This window comes from Photinus pyralis, unplaced genomic scaffold (genome assembly GCF_008802855.1).
Source record: "Photinus pyralis isolate 1611_PpyrPB1 unplaced genomic scaffold, Ppyr1.3 Ppyr1.4_LG1, whole genome shotgun sequence".
NCBI classification, from domain to species: Eukaryota; Metazoa; Arthropoda; class Insecta; order Coleoptera; family Lampyridae; genus Photinus; species Photinus pyralis.
The window spans coordinates 34,040,635-34,058,970 of NW_022170249.1; the positions used below are offsets into that span (position 1 = coordinate 34,040,635).

General features: G+C 35.7%; 1 protein-coding gene across 1 annotated transcript in view; it reads left to right on the forward strand.

Annotated features, from left to right (window-relative positions):
- Positions 1 to 2,204: 2,204 nt before the first annotated feature.
- LOC116159712 (liprin-alpha-1) overlaps positions 2,205 to 18,336 on the forward strand; it is a 76,651-nt gene continuing 60,519 nt past the window's right edge. Inside the window, exon 1 of the mRNA XM_031472777.1 lies at positions 2,205 to 2,232. The gene's annotated coding sequence lies outside the window, so the exon portion shown is untranslated. The remainder of the gene's footprint in view (positions 2,233 to 18,336) is intronic.

Here is an 18,336-nt window from a genome sequence, read left to right on the forward strand (position 1 = left end):
TCCCCATAATGAATTTTCCATGTCATACACAAGCAGTCGAGAGGTGAGTGAAGTTGGTAACAGAAGCATCAACTGCTGGATGTGGAGAAGAATCAAGAAATAAGTTTATAAAATCAATCTGTTTTAAGTATCAACAATTTTTGTTTAAATCTGGAAAAAATAGCTGGTGTTTGGGTGGGAGTGGGGGTAGGGTGGGTGTGGAACTCGGCATGCAGCCACCTCCCCGTGGTGAGTTCTGGGTTGTTTCAAACATTAAAAAAGTAAGAGGTGCATTTAAAGATCACTTGTAATAGCAAGAAATATTAAAAATTATGGTAAAATTATAGCATTTTTAAAATGAATTTCGGCAGCAAAGGGAAACGGATGACACACTTGAGATTTTACAGGGTTATTAAGGCTTACTGTACGCAACTATTACATAAGTACATAAGAATTACAAATTAAGAAAAAAAATGAAATCTCGCCCGAAATTCGCTCCACCCGCTGTGTATATTTAGAGAAATATCCATGAAACCAACAAACAAACCAGAAAATGTAATATACTCAAAAGCTAACACAATCGTCACCTTAAGTCTGCAATTTTCCCATATTATTGCACTAAGACGTTATCGTAATGATTCCTTAAAAGCAACAGTCGGCCATGACAGACATGCATATTTTTTTACATAGGTACTGAACTTATGTCAGGCGCATAAGTTGAAAACATATAGGTACTTCATTTAGGTATACTTACACTATATGTTATGAAGTGATGATTCTTGTGGAGTTTATAGGTGCACCACTCCCACTCGTAATTCGTATATGAAACACAATTTTTACACGAACTTATGTGTATGAACGCAATTACCCTTCATGTGTGGGAATGGTGAAGGAAAGAGAAATGCGCTGCGCAGTGAGTTGCGAATTGCTTGAATCGCTTTATAGCTTAAGTCAACATGCAAAGTTATTGACTCAAAGAATAACTTGTTAAACCAATTGCCTTAAACTTTTCCATCACATGCAAAGTTCTTCAGCATACAAATACTAATTTTCGAATTAAACGTGTAGGTTGTAAAAATGAATAAACAAAGGTTGTATATAGAACAATTAACTTATTTTAATATCATATATCTCATACATTGAAGCATCCTTTCAGCGTCTTTTGAAATGATAAAAAACAAATACTTTGCTTTATATGTAATACATGTTGAATTAAAAACGTGAACTGCTTCTTTTTGGTTATGATAAAACATAAATATTGAATCAATTAACTATTCTTTACATAAATGAAATGTTAAATTAAAATGTAGTATGTACTTATACCAAAATATTTTAGGTTGATTTAATAAGAAATTGTGTAACATCTTTGGGGTTATTGCACCAACAAATTCATTTTTCTCAGTGTAGGATATTTCTGTGGCGAGATCTCGATCGATTTATAAAAAGCTTAAAAAGCACCCTATGATTGCTTCCGAATGTTCAATGGTCATGATTATGGGATCATAACGTTCTGGCAAACCGTGCCCTACCCCTACCCCCCATAAAATCCTAAATCATCCAGCCAATGGCTATAAATCTTTATTTAATTTATTTAATCGACGTATCTTAATTTGTTCAGATATATAACAAACGAAAATATCACTTACTTGTTGCTATGAGAAAGAAAGAATTTAATTTGCTGTCAGTTATCTTTGTGACAATCGTGAAAATTAATTTATGGATTCAGATTTTACTTCCAAAATGGTTTACGCACTAGTCGAAAGAGTGGAAATTATTCTACTTTTTGCGAAAACGAATCGACCGATTTTAAAAAATCAAACGTCAAAATACAGGACCTCGAAAGACCTGTCAAACAAGCTATTACTCGATACCACTTTGTCAGTTAAAACTTTTAAGGGAATGACCCTTGGAGGCAGAGGGTGAAAGGGGGTGAAGTAGTTTTTGGTTAAAAAGTTCTCCCCTTTGACAAATCTTTTGATGTGTCTCGGCGTTTTGTCCTATCCGTGGTGAGAAGTTTTCAAATGAACACAGTGTATATTTATTATTCATAATTTATTTATTTTTACGCTACTAATTTTCTTAATTGAGGCCGAACGTAAGGTTCTATAAGTGATCCTTTCCTCATGACAAAAAATATGTTTTTAATTATTTTACTATGATATCGTCTAGACTAGTATATCTAATTTATTTATATTTGTTTCAGGTAAATCAATCATTCCGGAACTATTTATCACCTGAGACGAAGCAGTTAACGTAAGTTTCGTCAAATTGCACAATACATTCGAACTTAAATGACTTAGAACTAATTTGATTTTCCCAATGATGAGTTTAGTTTCAACTTTCAACTCAAATATGTCTTAGAATGTGCCTTGGAATTTGCGATTAACTTAACGCTATTTACGTTAATGAAAGTTGCACTATTTAGTAATGTTTGGTTGTATCGAGGGTTACGCCGTTCACAAGATTTTATAAAATGTGTGGCGCCCCTCTTGGACCGTTTCTATTGCAAATGATGCAATCGTGGGTTAAACTAAAACAAATGGAATCCACTGACCAAGTTTAATTAAAAGGTCATCGTGCACAGGGTGGTTCAAATGCATGACTCGCCATTGGGAGCCTCGTAACGGTGAGAGATACCGTACGACATTACATTACGCGACATTTCATGACGTACCCTATCACGGCGACACTTCATTATACCCAACTTCGCCAATTCATCACCGGACATTTCATCACATTGTATAGCTACATCTTTTTTGATTCTGCGTGAAATGAAACAATTAAATTAGTGACAGAATAAAATAGGTAGGTAATACACAAAATAAACCCCTAAAGCGGATCTAAAAAAGCGGTAGAGCGGTGTGATCCTACGGGGTCATTTGATTTGACCCATTTTCAATAGACTTGTTACATGTGGCATGTAGGTCAACTGTGCAAAGTTTGAACAGAATAGGATCAAGCGTTTAGCATAGAAAGAGAGGCGTGACCCTACGGGGTTATTGAATTTGACCCATTTTCAATAGGCTTATTTCATGTGGCATGTAGGTCAACTGTGCAAAGTTTGAACAATTGTGCAAGCGCAAAGGTAGTTTTTGTAGCTCAAAAACGGGTTTTGCGCGTAATGGCAAAGGTGACCAGCATGACTTCTTGTCGCGCCATCTTTAAAGACTTCGGCATACTGACCCTTGTTTGCGTGTATATATTTATATGAGATGTGCTTGTATATATATGGGCACAGGTCTCGGTATGCCCGTAATAAAGACGTCCACTCTAAGGCCGGATGTCCACCGCATCGGAACGACCAAGATCGGTGCGATTTGAATCGCCCGATAAAGATCGCGCGCGTGTGCTCCTATTGAAGCCTGTCCAGTGTCCACAGGCTCGATTTTCGTCGGGACCGATCGAAATCGCAACCGACTATTTTCGCCCGACCCGACGTTCTTGAACGATAATTTGTCGGCAGTCGTGTGTCATAATAATCAAAAGTGCTGGTAATCTTTTTTCTACCGTCACACATCTTCTGTAATTGGTGTCCCTTTTGGCAATTAATGGTCGAGCAATGTCAGCCAAAGGAAAAAACTACTCTTGGACATACGATACATACATTTAAATTTGTGTTCATGATTCGCAAGTTCATGGGCACAAATGAAAGCACCTCTGTTTCTTTTATTAGTTATGTACGGAAGAACCCAATAACTGTGGCGGCGAATTATCTTTCGCCTGTGGTGCAAACGCATGACAACTGCTTCACTTGACATTTTATTTAATGTCAACTGTCAACCCGATAAAAATCGTTCGAAAGGCAATCTTCCTATGGACATGAATTGCCAATTTTAGTCGGCCCGATCAATCTGGATACGACTACAGTTGGACCGATCTTCGTCGCCCCGATTCGGTGGACATCCGGCCTTACAATACCAGAGTCAAAAATATGTATTACATACCTTTTGCAAGGTGTAAATCTACGTCCACGGCCCCTGACATAATAGGGCTAAAAATTTTTAATAATTTGCCGGGCAGTATAAAAAATGCACAGAATAAAAGAAATTTCAAACGTTCTTTATACTCATTTTTAATCACACATTCCTTTTATAACTTGGACGAATTTTACCAATGTATACCGACACTGCATAGCCAACTTATTCTAAATGTTGTTTTTTCCTGTATAGTACTCATCTATTTTATTGTTTGTTAACTTGTTGTTTATGCCTATATGTGTTTTTTACGATCTATGGCAATAAATTATATTATTATTATTATTATAACTAAATAGGTGCAAGCGTTTGATAGTTATCGTGTTCACGGACAGATCACAGACGGACTCGCGGACACCATCGACTCCCCTATAAAGCTTGCATCGCTTTGCTCTGCCGATTAATAATCGTACTGCATCGCAGTTTTTGTACTTCGTCTGGCCGCTGACGGATATACTTGCGACTGTTAAACTTTGTCAATCTTTTTCTTTACATTTCATCACATGTAAGGTAAGACATACGCCAATTGCAGATTTGTGGAGACGTTAATTTTATCAATATGAAAGGAAAGCCGCGAGATGCTGACCGGTTTCTAATTCTAATATGAAATGTTATTCATGAATCATGTTCACCCTGCTAACCGCGTGAGGCGTGAGTCGCATCATCCGCTAGTTCGTACTCACTCAAACGATAGTTGTTTAAGGAATTTTATTTTAGGTACGCATTTGCAGAAAGAAGCCGCAATTTGACCTTTTCATTTTTGACAGCTAATAAATTGCATTGGATGAGATTATCTGATGGAACGAACAGAACTTCCGGTGACCGGTGTGCAGAAAACTGTAGACAAAAACGTCAGTGATTTCTGTATTATAACGTCGGTTTCAAACATACATTTGTTGCACCTGTGACAAAAACCATTTATGATGTTTTTATATCAGGATTCCATTTTTGTCAGAGGATTTGTTTAATGACAATTTAGTTTGAAGATATTTTCTTATTTCAATCTAAACCTAATTAAATGTGTAGTTGTGTGCAGATGATTGGACCAATTTTATGTAGCATGGATTGAAAACGTACACAATGCGTATCCACCTCAAGATCGGGTAGGAATAGAATATCGCATCTATAATGGGGGGTCTATTTTATATAACAACAAGGGAAATCGCTAATTAAATGGGAGCTAATTGTTGGTCAGAACTCATTATTAAGATGCGACAAATCTACTGTAAACTCACCTTTCATTAGAAACGTCCTTCTGTATCTACGCATAAAGGTTGGCATGGCAGCATTCAGTCTGGTCGTCTTCCGCGCTCAAGGGTCATGTAAACAAATATCGCGACTGCTTAACCACAATCCTCGCCAATTAATTAAGTAACTCACCGGGGGGCGTTAGCCCCGAACTGGCCCTAAGCTCTCCTGGATCTCTGAACACTCCGGTTGGCAATTGGGGTTGAATGCGTCGTTGAGGATGACTTCCTGAAGGGTTAAGATGGAGCTCATACCTATTTGGGAAAGGGTTACGCCGCGCGCGTGTATTATTTAGGATACACATCCCGCCTCGGTCCTCTGATCAGGACCCTCGGCCAATAGATCAGTAACGTCGATCTATATCGCTCATTGCCCTACCTGGGAACGGCATCCAGGTCAAGCTCACCCCCGAACTCTTTTTGTTAACAATGAGGCCTTTATGTTTCGTATTGGGTCGACACCATGATCTACTCGAGCGAGTAGATCACTCAGCGGTAATCAACGGGAGCTACCCGCGGGACCGCGTCATAGGCACATGCACATAATGCACTTCTAAAAGCCTAGGAATATATCCGGATATCTGCGAGGGGTTTTACCTAAGCCCAACAACAAAGCACGACCAGCACGATGGCCTGCACAATACACTCACCACCTACACGTGGGAGACCACTCACCACCTACACGTGGGAGACACTCACATTAAAGGCTATTACGCCAAACTCACTAATACATCCGATGCTCTACTTAGCATCCCTTATACGATCGTGACTAGAGCGCGTACGCAACTTAACTGCCTTAACACGATCCCTTAAGACCCTTGCACCCATATGTGCACAATCGCGCATTCTTGACCAGTCAGCTTGCCACATTTATCAAATAGGGGTTGCGTTGACATTTTACTTTTTCGTTATTAAGGACTACCCTAAAATATGGTTCTTACACATCTTAATAACATCCCTTGTTATCCATTTTAGGTTTTTTTCTAGTAATGATGCTAAAGTGTCTGGAGAATTCTACTTTTCTAATAGGTAACGATAGGTACCTTTCTACTTGAAATTGAATAAGATTACTATTTGGGAATAAGATTTCAGTCGACGAAATAAAAATGGAAACATTGTTACTGCATGCAGGTAGAATTGATATACTCGTATGCATTATCTACAACTTAAAATCGCTCATAATGACTGATAGGCCAGTAAATGAACGTGGAATACGGCGATACTGTGTAATTTTCCGCGTCTCCACCGAATCGCATGAAAATTTGGATTTAGGTTCCTCTTACCCTCTACTTCAAAGTTGAACTTGAGCCCAGGGTTGCTTTTACTTGGGGGGTGAATGCCACCCCTTCTCGGGGGGGAAAAAAGATACGTTCAAAATAAGTCCGGAAATTGATAAATTGAGTAATTCTAAGCAACTTTTGTTCTATAGAGTTTTTTCACTAAGTCAATAGTATTCGAGTTAATTGCGAGTGAAAATGTTCATTTTTCAACAAAAAAACTACGTTTTCAGACGGTTTTTCGCAAATAACTCTAAAAGTAAGTATTGTATCGAAAAAAGTATTCTTAGCAAAAATATAGCTTATAAACAGACAAACAAAATGGTCTATATATGAAGTCTGTAGACCCAGTAGAAGCAAAGTTGTAGCTCATGAAAAGTAGGTTCTCATTCGTCAAATTCCAAATCGAGTACTTCAACGTGAAATAACCAAAAAATGAAGCACTTTTCGGGGAAAAGTTATGAATACTTCTTTAAAGTGTTTGAAAAAACCTTTCTTTTTGTTTTTAAGAAAAGTTCCTAGCATCAAAAGTAAGTGAGTTACGCTCAAAATAAAGTTGGTCCTTTTTTTTTGGTAAAAAAATTGAGGAAATCACCCCCTAATTAGCACCCCAATTGTAATTAAGCGTTACCGCTTTACAGTTTATTTTATTTATGTATTGTTTATATGATCTGTAAGTTTGACCGGCGCAAAGTGCTTATTTTTGAAAAAATGTTTGAAGTAAAAAAAAATTTTGAAATTTTGAAAAATTGTCTTTTTTTTCCAAATAACTAATAGTGTATTAGTTTAGTTTACTACAGTAGGTACGTATCTTTTTTCCCCCCGAGAAGGGGTGGCATTCACCCCCCAAGTAAAAGCAACCCTGGGCTCAAGTTCACCTTTGAAGTAGAGGGTAAGAGGAACCTAAATTCAAATTTTCATGCGATTCGGTGGAGGCGCGGAAAATTACACGGCAAAACGGTCATTTTCTGGCCTATGAGTAATATTTATAAAGAGAAGGCAATCTAAAGCTGCTGGAATGAGTTCGTGAATCTTCATCGACCAATTCAAAATTAATCTTAACGCGCTAATTTTATTAGATATTTCATATTTATATTTCATATTTATTTATTTCCCTTTCAGATTACATTAGTAATATAGGGTCGTCAGGAGAGTAAATCGTATACAAACAATTAGTTAGTGACAAACGTAACATATAAGTATATAAAACATTTATAAGTGTATAAAACAAAAGACAAGAGACATATAGGACTCTCGATATCATACTGGAGAGCCTGCCAAGTACTCCACCACTGTGTAATATGGGTGCTCCAGAAAGAAATTTTTCGCCAAGGATTTAAATTGTGCTGCTTTGCATTTTTGGATCCGCATAGGTAGGTGATTAAATAATTTAATGCACCTATATGTGGGAGATTGTTCATATAAATGTGTAGTGTGTTTTGGGATACAGAGTTGCCGTGCGAAACGCGTTTTCATCGTGCTGCTGACATCTTGGTTGGTACTGAATTGATGGAGGTTGTCGAACGTGTAGAGAACACATCTGTAGATACTTATAGAGAGAGCAGACAGTCATAATTTTCATGCGCCTGAAAAGTGGCCGGCAGTGCTCTCTTAGACCAGAGTGACACAATCGCCGTATTATGCGTTTCTGAGCAATTAGAACTCTGTTGGCAGCTGGCGCATGACCCCAAATGATAATTGCGTATAGTAGGTGGCTTTGCACATGGGCATAGTAATATAGTAAGAGTGTGGATGACCAGACAACATCCCGCAAACATAAAATGGTATAGCTCGCACGACTAAGTTTGGCGCATATATGGTTGACATGTGTAGTCCAGTTTAAATTTTCATTAATGTGCACGCCTAGAAATCTTTCGTTGCTGTCGAATGATAGTACTTTATTGTTTATGTATATAGTTGGGTAACTCGGCGAGCTTGCGCGACAATTGTGATAGAAGATTACGCTTGTTTTTGAGTCATTTAGCTTTAGTTTATTAGCAGTACACCACTCCATCATTCGTAGCACTGCATATGTATGTTGCAACGCATTATCTAGATTCCCAAGAGTCAGTATGAAGTGTTAAACGCCCTACAGACAGTACGATTTGTCGTACAACTTATCGTACGACTTAGATCGATACTACAGTCTGACAGATAATCGTACCGTGTGTAGCGATGTCGGACGACGGATCGTTAGTCGAAATCGTATCGGATGGGAGTATGAACCTGCCATAAAACTTGGCGTACTACTCGACTTGCAAATTGCAGATCGTATCGTGTGTATGTGAACTGTGCGATATCTGACCAACTTTAGTACGATTTCGACTACAGGAAAGGTGATGAGTCTATTATTTGGGTATTTCTCGCTACTTACCTTACCTTTATTAGAATGGATGCTAAATATAAAGATTTTTGGGAGGAATTCATAAGCTTATACAGAGAACATAGTTGTTTGTGGAATATAAAGTCGAAGAAGTATGCAAATAAAATTAAATGCAACTCAAGTTATGAAGAATTGCTAATAAAATATAAGGAATAACCCCCCAACGCCACAATAGACATTTGTCAACTAAAGTCTGCTTTTATAATTTGCGGCATTTGTCGTTCGACTTATCGTTTACGTTTGTAGGGAATCACGTCGTACGATAAGCTGAAACGATGTTTGATACGACTTGTCGTACGATAAGTTGTACGACAAATCGTACCGTCTGTAGGGCGCTTTACATGACTATGTGAAATGTGAATGTTGGTCAATATAATATAATGCTGAGAAAACAATGCAATAATTAGTTTATCATTAAAAAAACTATTTTTTTAATGCTCTCATAACTGCCTGTGTCAACTTTAAAATCTGTCCATTATCTTTGCATAGAACTAAGATTGATGGTTATGTGCTTATATATAAAATTATCAATCACCTTCTTGACAACTCCTACTTACTTTCCAAAATTCTAATGATTACTCCTTCATATGTCACTCGTCATCAACAGCTTTTCGAAACTTGGACATTTTTTCGTTTAGCTTTAATTTATTTAAAAAGAAATTATTTAAAATATTACTTGAAATCCCTTAATTCGGTTTATTAACTTTGTTATTTATCCTTTTTCCTTTTCTACACGTCGCATCGCATTTACTATCATGCCATACATAATTTATTTTACTGTGTCTTAATTTTAATTTTATTTCATACTGTACGTAATTACATTTTGTTTGCCTCTACTCTTTGTTGATGCCCCGCATACTAGTTTATCACTTATTTGTTTAAAATTATTTTTATTTTAAGTCTTCTTTACCCAAGCGCAACTTTTTTTCATTATAGTGTATAGATGATTATAGCTGCAAGAGATAAGATGAATTTCTTGCTTTGTCAACTCCTGTCTTGGTCCTTAGTCAGTTCCCACCGACACTGTGCAGCGGCGCCACTTATTACACTCAAATTGTTGATTTACCGCCCGCCAAGATACAGACTTTATTTACAAAAATTATGATTTCATTTTTTGGGGTCATGTTTAGAAGTATACCTTACCTAAAAAACTGTCGGTTTACTTTTTCCATAAATCGTCTTGATCGAGAGTAAAAAAAATAAAACAGATTAGCGCAATAATCGGGGCGAAACATCTAATCTTTAAACAATCAGTATTCAGTTGCTATAAACTAAAAAAAAAATAGTCCGAACATTTTGTAGATAAAGGTCTAAATTTATAAAATAGTTCTTAAAAAAAATTGTTTTTTGAAAAACAACTAGAGTTTTTATGGCGGGCGCTCTTATGGAAATTTACATTGGGTGCAGTGGGTACAGAAGACTCTTAATATGTTATTTATATTTTAATTTACTCTGTTAACCTTGTTTAAGCTTTTATTTTGATTATGCTTGTGGAATGTCACATTTACCATTGATTTATATTTTTTTCAATACGATGTAGTTGCTATTTTAGGTTTGTCCTGTTTGTAACTCAAATTGATTAAATAAATAAATAAAAATTGGAAAATCAGCGAAATTAACTGAGCTGTCAGTCCACTTTGCCATTTTATTAAAAGAAAAAATGGTACGTGGCAAAGCGACACGGAAAGAAATTCGACAATTAATAGTAAAATCGTTTCTTAAGGGAAAATCCTTTAGGACAATAGGTCAGGAATTCAATTTGCCCAACTCAACGGTGGCAGATATTGTAACAAAGTATGGGAAAACAGCATCAATCGAATTTGCAGGAAACAGCACAGGAAGACGGCCAAAAGTTACCCCTAGAATGCTGGTAACAATTTGCAAATCTGGACGAAGAGACACGTACGGAATCTTACTATAAAATGGAACGAAGTAACAAATGCTAATCTTTCTCGCTAAATCTGTCGAAGGTGGATCCACAAATCAGGTTTACGTTTTTATAAAGTAAGTGGATTTTTAGATCAAAATTAGTGAGCCTTAGAAAATACTTTTTTAAAGAGGCGAAAGAAAAATATCTTTAAAATAGAAAAACAATAAAGAAGAGATTGGCTTGGGCTCGGGAACGGCAGGCGTGGTCTTACCAAGACTGGAAATCATTTTTAGTGATGAATCTCGATTTGATATCAGTGTGGGCGATAATCGAAAAAGAGTTATCAGAACGAAAAACGAAGCATTTCACAAAGATTGCTTAAAGCATTCTGTAAAATTCCCCAGTGGTGTAATGGTGTGGGGCAGTATGTCTGCAAATAGGTTGGGACAATTGCACTTTATAAATGGTAATGTTAATACTCAGAAATATCAAGCAATTTTCGAACAAAGTTTATTGCCTTCACTTAAGACATTATCACCTGATGCAGACTTTGATTTTCAACAAGACGGAGCATCATGTCACACGGCAAAAACGACTAAGAAATGGTTACAAGAGCACAATATTAGCGCTTTAGATTGGCCCTCAAGTAGTCCAGATCTCGATGCCATTGAGACAGTGTGGCATAAAATGAAGCAACGTTTGCGTAATCACCCGCAACGCAATATTGCTTCTGTGAGGGAAACATTACAAGAGATATCTTTGGCACCGATGAATGTACATCTCTTGTGGCGACCATGCCTACACGAATCCAGGCTGTTATTAAAGCCAAAGGGGATGTAACTCATTATTAAGGGGTGGTGTCCGAACATGTTTGTGTCACATTAAATTATAATTTTACGTTGTTTTGTGATATTTCAAAGTTTGTAATTAATTAATTTTGCATCAAAATATAAAATCGTAGTTACTAAATGTCATAATTTATAACTATAGAAAATTAATAAAAAAAACATACAATAATTTTAAGTTGCAATATTTTTAAAATCGTCGGTGTTCGAATATTTATGTGTGAGGGCTCGTAAGGTCAGCATGTCGCATATTGCAAAATCAGACAATGCCAACGTTCTTATTTACGGAGACATTTTTTTTAATTATAACCATACGTGCTTCTAATAAGAGAAAACAGCACATATAAGCAGTATTGGCTTTTTGGAAAGTACAGATCAATGATCAATGCATGGAAAATGCTCTAAAGTTACTCGCCTAAGGGCGAAAACCTTTTTTATTTTTTTAAATAGCAACCACTAGCTTTCAATACATATTCTTAAAGAGTACACTTTTTAGCTTATTTTCGAACGAAGTTGGGTGCGCTATTGCAACCACTTTCTCTGTCCGTCCATCCGTCTGAGACCGTAACTACTATAGTTTTCAATATATTTAGTTCGTTCTTTTTGAATTCGGTAGCTTATAGCTTTGGCACCTGAGCCAAGAAAAATCTTTTCGATTAATGCGCGCATGTTTAAAATATGTGGTATGTTTATCTTATTTCAAGAAAATGTCTATAAATAAGAAAGTTGACTGTATGCATGCGCACATCCGGTTTTTACAATATGCGATAGGCTTGCCTTTACTAGTAGCATATTCTGTAGTTAATATTTCAAAACTATCTATAAATAAGAAAACTGACACTGCGCATATGCTTACATTAATTTTTTCTTGGTTGAGGTACCACAGCATGCAAAAAAAGTGATCTTAAAAACTGTAGGAAGACGAACGGACGGAGAAAGTGATCATAATAGCCTTCCAATTCCAACATGAGTCGGAAAATGCGCTTAAAAAGACGATTAGTATGTTGTTATGTTCCGAAGTGAACGTGAATTTATCGACTATAAATTTCATAATACTATTGCGTTGCCGAAAATGCGGTATTGGATGTGTACTTTAAATCCGCTAACTCCAAAATCTAGTTACTCAATATATGCTTAATATTAAGCGGATTGATATAATCCAAAGGGATTCTACCATCAAGGCGTTTATTCATTATTTAGCGTTTTCATGCATACAGATATTCGTGATCTTCGAAAACTTGGTTGACAGCAGTCGATACTAATAAAATTGTACTTTCCCCGACGCACTATAAAATCGTGATTGTTTGTTGCCTTTGAAATTTGAATGCTACATTAGCTCCCTCCAATATTTTATTCAAGAGTTTATGCGATAAAGAAAACTTTAATTTGATTTGCCGAATTTTGGCGTATAAAATGGAAAAATGGGTAGTAGGTAATTGCGAATGTTGTACTATTCCTAATCGCTTTGGAAATATTTTCTCGTAAATGTGATGTTTATAACAAATCTTATACTCTCTGCTTGTATCAAATCGATTGAGATTGTGGTAAATGGCACCAAATTGACTTAAAAATAATGAAGATGTAACTTCACCTTGTGATAACCGAATTTCATTTACATTAAGCGGATTGGTAAACAAGCAGTCTTGTTTATTTTATTCAAGTTTTACACGCTAAGATATTATTCCTGAACCTTGTACCTATAGCTAATAATTCCTTAGTTCGGCAACTGTGTTTGATCTATAATTCGAAATGTTACATTTGAAGCCAGCTTAAAAAAAACGTACCGTAAGCACAGAAAAGGCTTATTTCAAATCTAATTGTGTTTATTGGTTTTTTGTAATCTGTTCGGATTTGCATTGTTTATTTTGGCGATTGAACGCGGTATGGGTAGTACCTATACATGGATTGTAAAAAATGGTTGTGAGATATAATATTCAGTCAATAGAATCTAAAATACAAAGTGAAAATTACTAAAGTAGGCAATGAGTGGGTAGTGTACGTATAGGTAATGTACATTAAAGGGAAAGTTTGGTGAAAAAGTTTAGGCAATACTGCCGTTACAGATGAACAAGTTTGTGTATTTAGGATACGCATCGCCCAGCATCAAAGTGTTTTTGTGAACATTTGGTTTCAGGTAGTTACGGTGTACATTGAAAAAGTTGGATATTCTCAGGTTCTTTGTAGGGGTATAAATAGGACCATTTAACTAATGGGAACTTTTGGTACTTATACCACGAAATTTACTAACTCGCGAAGTTGATTCGTTTCAGGAGCTTACGCTTATTAAACTTTGAACAGTTTACAGAATTACAGATCTTTAATAATCTCGTGAAAGGTTGCTGAACTTTTTGCTAGTTGCTACCTCGTCGGTATTTCACTAGACACATAAAAATCCAATGAAATTTCAAGTGCAAGTTCTTCGTTGGAAGTTGACGCATATTTAATTCCAAATTAAATATTTTACATTAGATGAAAAATATTTTTAAATTAAATGTTCACTTTACACAAAAACCGAATAGTGTGTAAACTTTGCAGTTAAAATAGATTGCGGTAATTGAACTATGGTAAATCAGATATTGTGGTTACCGCAACTTTGAAAGTATGACAAACTCTAATTAAAATTCTTGTGTATTTATTTAGCTTCAATTTGTTTAATTTAGCCAATTGTGGGTTTAATATATTCAGGAATAAGTTTAGAATAAGTTTTACTTTAAAAAAATGCTAGGAAACTGTAATACATTACAAGCAAATTACTACATATTTTAGTAATTGTCGAGCTAATTGTAATAGGGTTTTAATTAATTTCTTTACTTTAATTATATTAAATATGTAATGGAAAAATTGCGTAATACAAACTCAATACCTAAAAAAACAGCGATAACTTTTGCCTTTGACGTATATTAAATTTATACTTGTTTATAAATTAGTTAAAGAACTGCAAGTAGTGCAAGTGCAATAACGTTCAAAATGTCCGTCAAAACCATCAGGAAAACGACAATACATTCAATGTTTTGGCTGCAGTAGCGGAAAATCCGAATATAAGTTTAAGAACAATTCTTCCTCAAATCAATTTCTCTGTACTCTGGTTCCGGAAAATTATAAAGAAATAGTATCTGATGCAGATGCAGCAACATTCTCTAAAAATACATTACCCCATAGACGCTTTTTCTTGCGTCGGTTAATTGAAACAGAATTAAATATGAAAATCGTACGACGCCAAACAACCATAACTTACTGCCCTTTCACAATCATGTTTAATGTTAATGGTAATGGTAACGTAATGTTAGAATGTTAAACTCCAGATGCTCATTACAAGCAAAGCGTTAACAATGATGGTAATGGTAATGTTAACGTAAGATGGTAATGTTAAGGTCCAAAAATTTTCTGGATCTACTAACATCGGCGTTAACATCCTCCAATAGAATTGCAGCTACGGTAAAATGCAGCGCATGCGCATGTGTTGACTGCTGACCGCATGAACTGTCACCCATCGCGTCATATTTATTTAAGCTCTGCAGTTCGTTTGAATTTCTCGTATGCCTTGTTGTTTTCGTGTGCAATTGCTGGTTTTTGTTATTTGCTGTTGCGTTCGGTGCAATGATGGTTGTTGACGTCTCGTTACTGTTGGAGTTAATACAACAATACCCATTCCTCTACGATAAACAACACAGCGATTTTAACATTAACAGTATTGTGAACAGCGTTACCATTACCATTACCATTACCTCTTAACATTACCATTAACATTAACATGATTGTGAAAGGGCAGTTAGACGCGATGCGCTTGTAGTTTCCAAAGCATCACTGATTTATAAAAATGTAATTTTTTATTTTGTGGATTTCTACGGTTTTGAAAAACGGAAAATTATAAGTAATTGTATGAACAAATGCAGTATTTTTTTCTCCAAAAAAACGTATTTAGACTTTTGCTCTAAAATAATTAGGGGAGCTAGTAATTGGCTATAAAAAAATTACCATTGAAATCCCTATGCTGCGTCGCGTTAGGCACCACCCGGTATATGCCACAAGTACTAAGCATATTGAAACTGGGTCAAATCCAATGACCCCTTGAGGTCACGTTTCCCTGTCTCTGCCAAACGCTTGAACTTCTTTTCAAATAAAATGTTTAGTGTTTTTAGTAAGCTACATAAATTAATGTAAATAAAAAAAAATATTTTAATTTTCCGAGATATACTTATTTTTGCTTTTTTTAAATGGTACGCCCTGTTTATTTTTATACTATTTGGTATGAAATTTTTGCTTTAAAAAAGTTTTATAAATTATACATTCTAAACTTAGTAGAATTCGAGATATTAAAGAAAATATTAAAATAGCTTTACTCGAAAATTAAAGCTGGCTATGAAAACAAAATTATTATCATACTATAAATATAAATTCGCCCTCATTAATCAAACTGCAAATTCATGAAAAAAAAGTATCACTTTCAAAACTAGTTGTACAAATAACTATTGTCTGACGCTCTGAGCGGAGTAAAAGTAAATATTCATAGCAACATACTCGTAATAATAGATCGTTCAAGCGATCTGTTTTCATTAATTTATACAAGAGTACATAAATTCTATGTACTGCTACGTGCAATGGCAAACGGTCACTAAACTATACCCCATAAACACCTGTCCAATTAGCTCCACTAAATACAGCTACTAACAAAACCTTAAACGTAAATTTTATTAATTGGAGATATTCAGCAGCCTTATCTGCCTCTAAAATTCAAAACAATTGATTTAATAATTTTCAATTCAGGCCTGATGTAATTCTGGGTACGAAATAAAAAAATTTAACTTGAAAACTCTCACCTGGGTCGTAATAGGGACTCGGTTAATGACAAAACAGATGAAACAAATTTATTCGACATAAAACAATCAAATAAGTTGAAAGAAAAACAGGCACTCAGTTTCGTTCACTTAACACATACCACGCAACAAGCGATCGATAGAACAATTACATGAGAACATTAAACAAAGATTTCTCTTTAGCGACAGACGCTCGGTAATCACAGCACTCCAACTAAACCTCTTCGTAAACCTGAAAATACACATCCGCTTAATCAACTCGTAAAATTCACTTTTGTCCGTGTAAGGTAGCTAACACACACTTGAGCTTAACTCGGATAGACTTTCTTCTAACACTATATAGTTAAACAAGACTGACTGACTTTTCAAATAGGCTCAGATACTCCAAAACAAACGGCTACGTTTCAAACCACCACGGAAAGGCCTCCATTAACGTCAATTTCTCGACCTCACTTCCGTCCCTCCTTAATAAAATACTATACTTCTTCGAAAGAATCTACTTACTGAGGTGAGTTTTGCAGCGCGACATCGCGTCGCATCGCTGAGCTGAGTGCGACGCAAGAAGAGAATTGACCTTAATTTACAAATGCTTTGTTTTTTGTCGGCTAACTTCATTTTCAAGTTATACATATTATCCTCTTTGGCGAGGTGGCCACTAAGATTGTAAGATTGTCTTGTTTAGGTTACGGATCGGCTTATCATCAGCTTTGCACCCAGAATAGTCGGTAATTGTCTTTCCCTTATATTAGGTCGGGTTTAATGTATTTGGTAAACAACCACGCAGGATAATCCATGCGGAGAACGGTGGAAAATGTTCTATTTTGTTTTTCAAAGGCCACGCAGGTATTCTACGTCTAGTGCTTTGAAGTTTCGCACAAAAAATCTTTGTGTTTTAAACGTTTAAATCATTGCATTTACCTAAACATTCAGAATACAAAGAACAATAACGAAATAGGTAATCCTATCACAAAATGGCGACATGTACAGCAATAAATGACGATTGACCGTTCTTTTATAAATCTAATATACCTCCTACCTCTCAAATTGATGTGTCTCATCCGATTCTTATTTCCAAAAGAGCATTGGTAAATAATTTAGACCAAAATTTAATTCTGCGTTAGGAAAAACGATAGGTAAGTCTGTAGAAAATTGAGACACCTTTAATGCGTTTTTAAATTAAGCCAAGAATTTTACGTCGTATATAGGATTACATCCGGCCTAATTTTGGTTAATAGGAAATTAGAGCGAAGAATTGCCTTTAGAGAGTAGTCCCCTTAATTGCACCGTTCCATGAAAGGTAGTATCAGCAGCATACTAGGTATATTCAGTAAGTTACATCTCTTATTGAGGGTATCCAATTAGCTCTAAGTAAATTTAGTTTACTTAGTTTATGTTTTCGACAATTGAATTATTTGCATATAAATAACATGTTTTATTCAATTTGAGCAGCTCTTCGCTTAGTGACGTATCATGTACATATAAGCCAGTACGGTAAGAAAGTTACGTTTCGAACAAACGGGGCTCATTGAAATTGGGTTCGTATTTGAAACTTTTATTTAGGGCGCAATGGTTGAACAACATAATATATTTATTCATCTGCCCGGAATCTTATTTGACGTTAGCAGAAATGTAAAGAAGCGAAACACAATTGTCCCGAATGCGAAACTCGTAATCCTCTACTATTAAAAATGCATCGAAAAGTTTTACTGTCATGTTGGAGCACCCACGATGTTAAAATAGATAACTTACATTGGTAAGTTAGTGCGGAAATATCGTTAATAAAAGTAGGTACCTATAGGCTTTCTTAAAAACTTTTTCCAAATAAAGAAACATATTGCGGTTCTCCCTTCGGAGTTTCCGATACTTTTCTTTCAGAGTGGAGGGATTTAATCAATTAACCTCTCAGATGGATAAAGACACAAGTGTGTTCCGTAAGTTGCGCTTTTA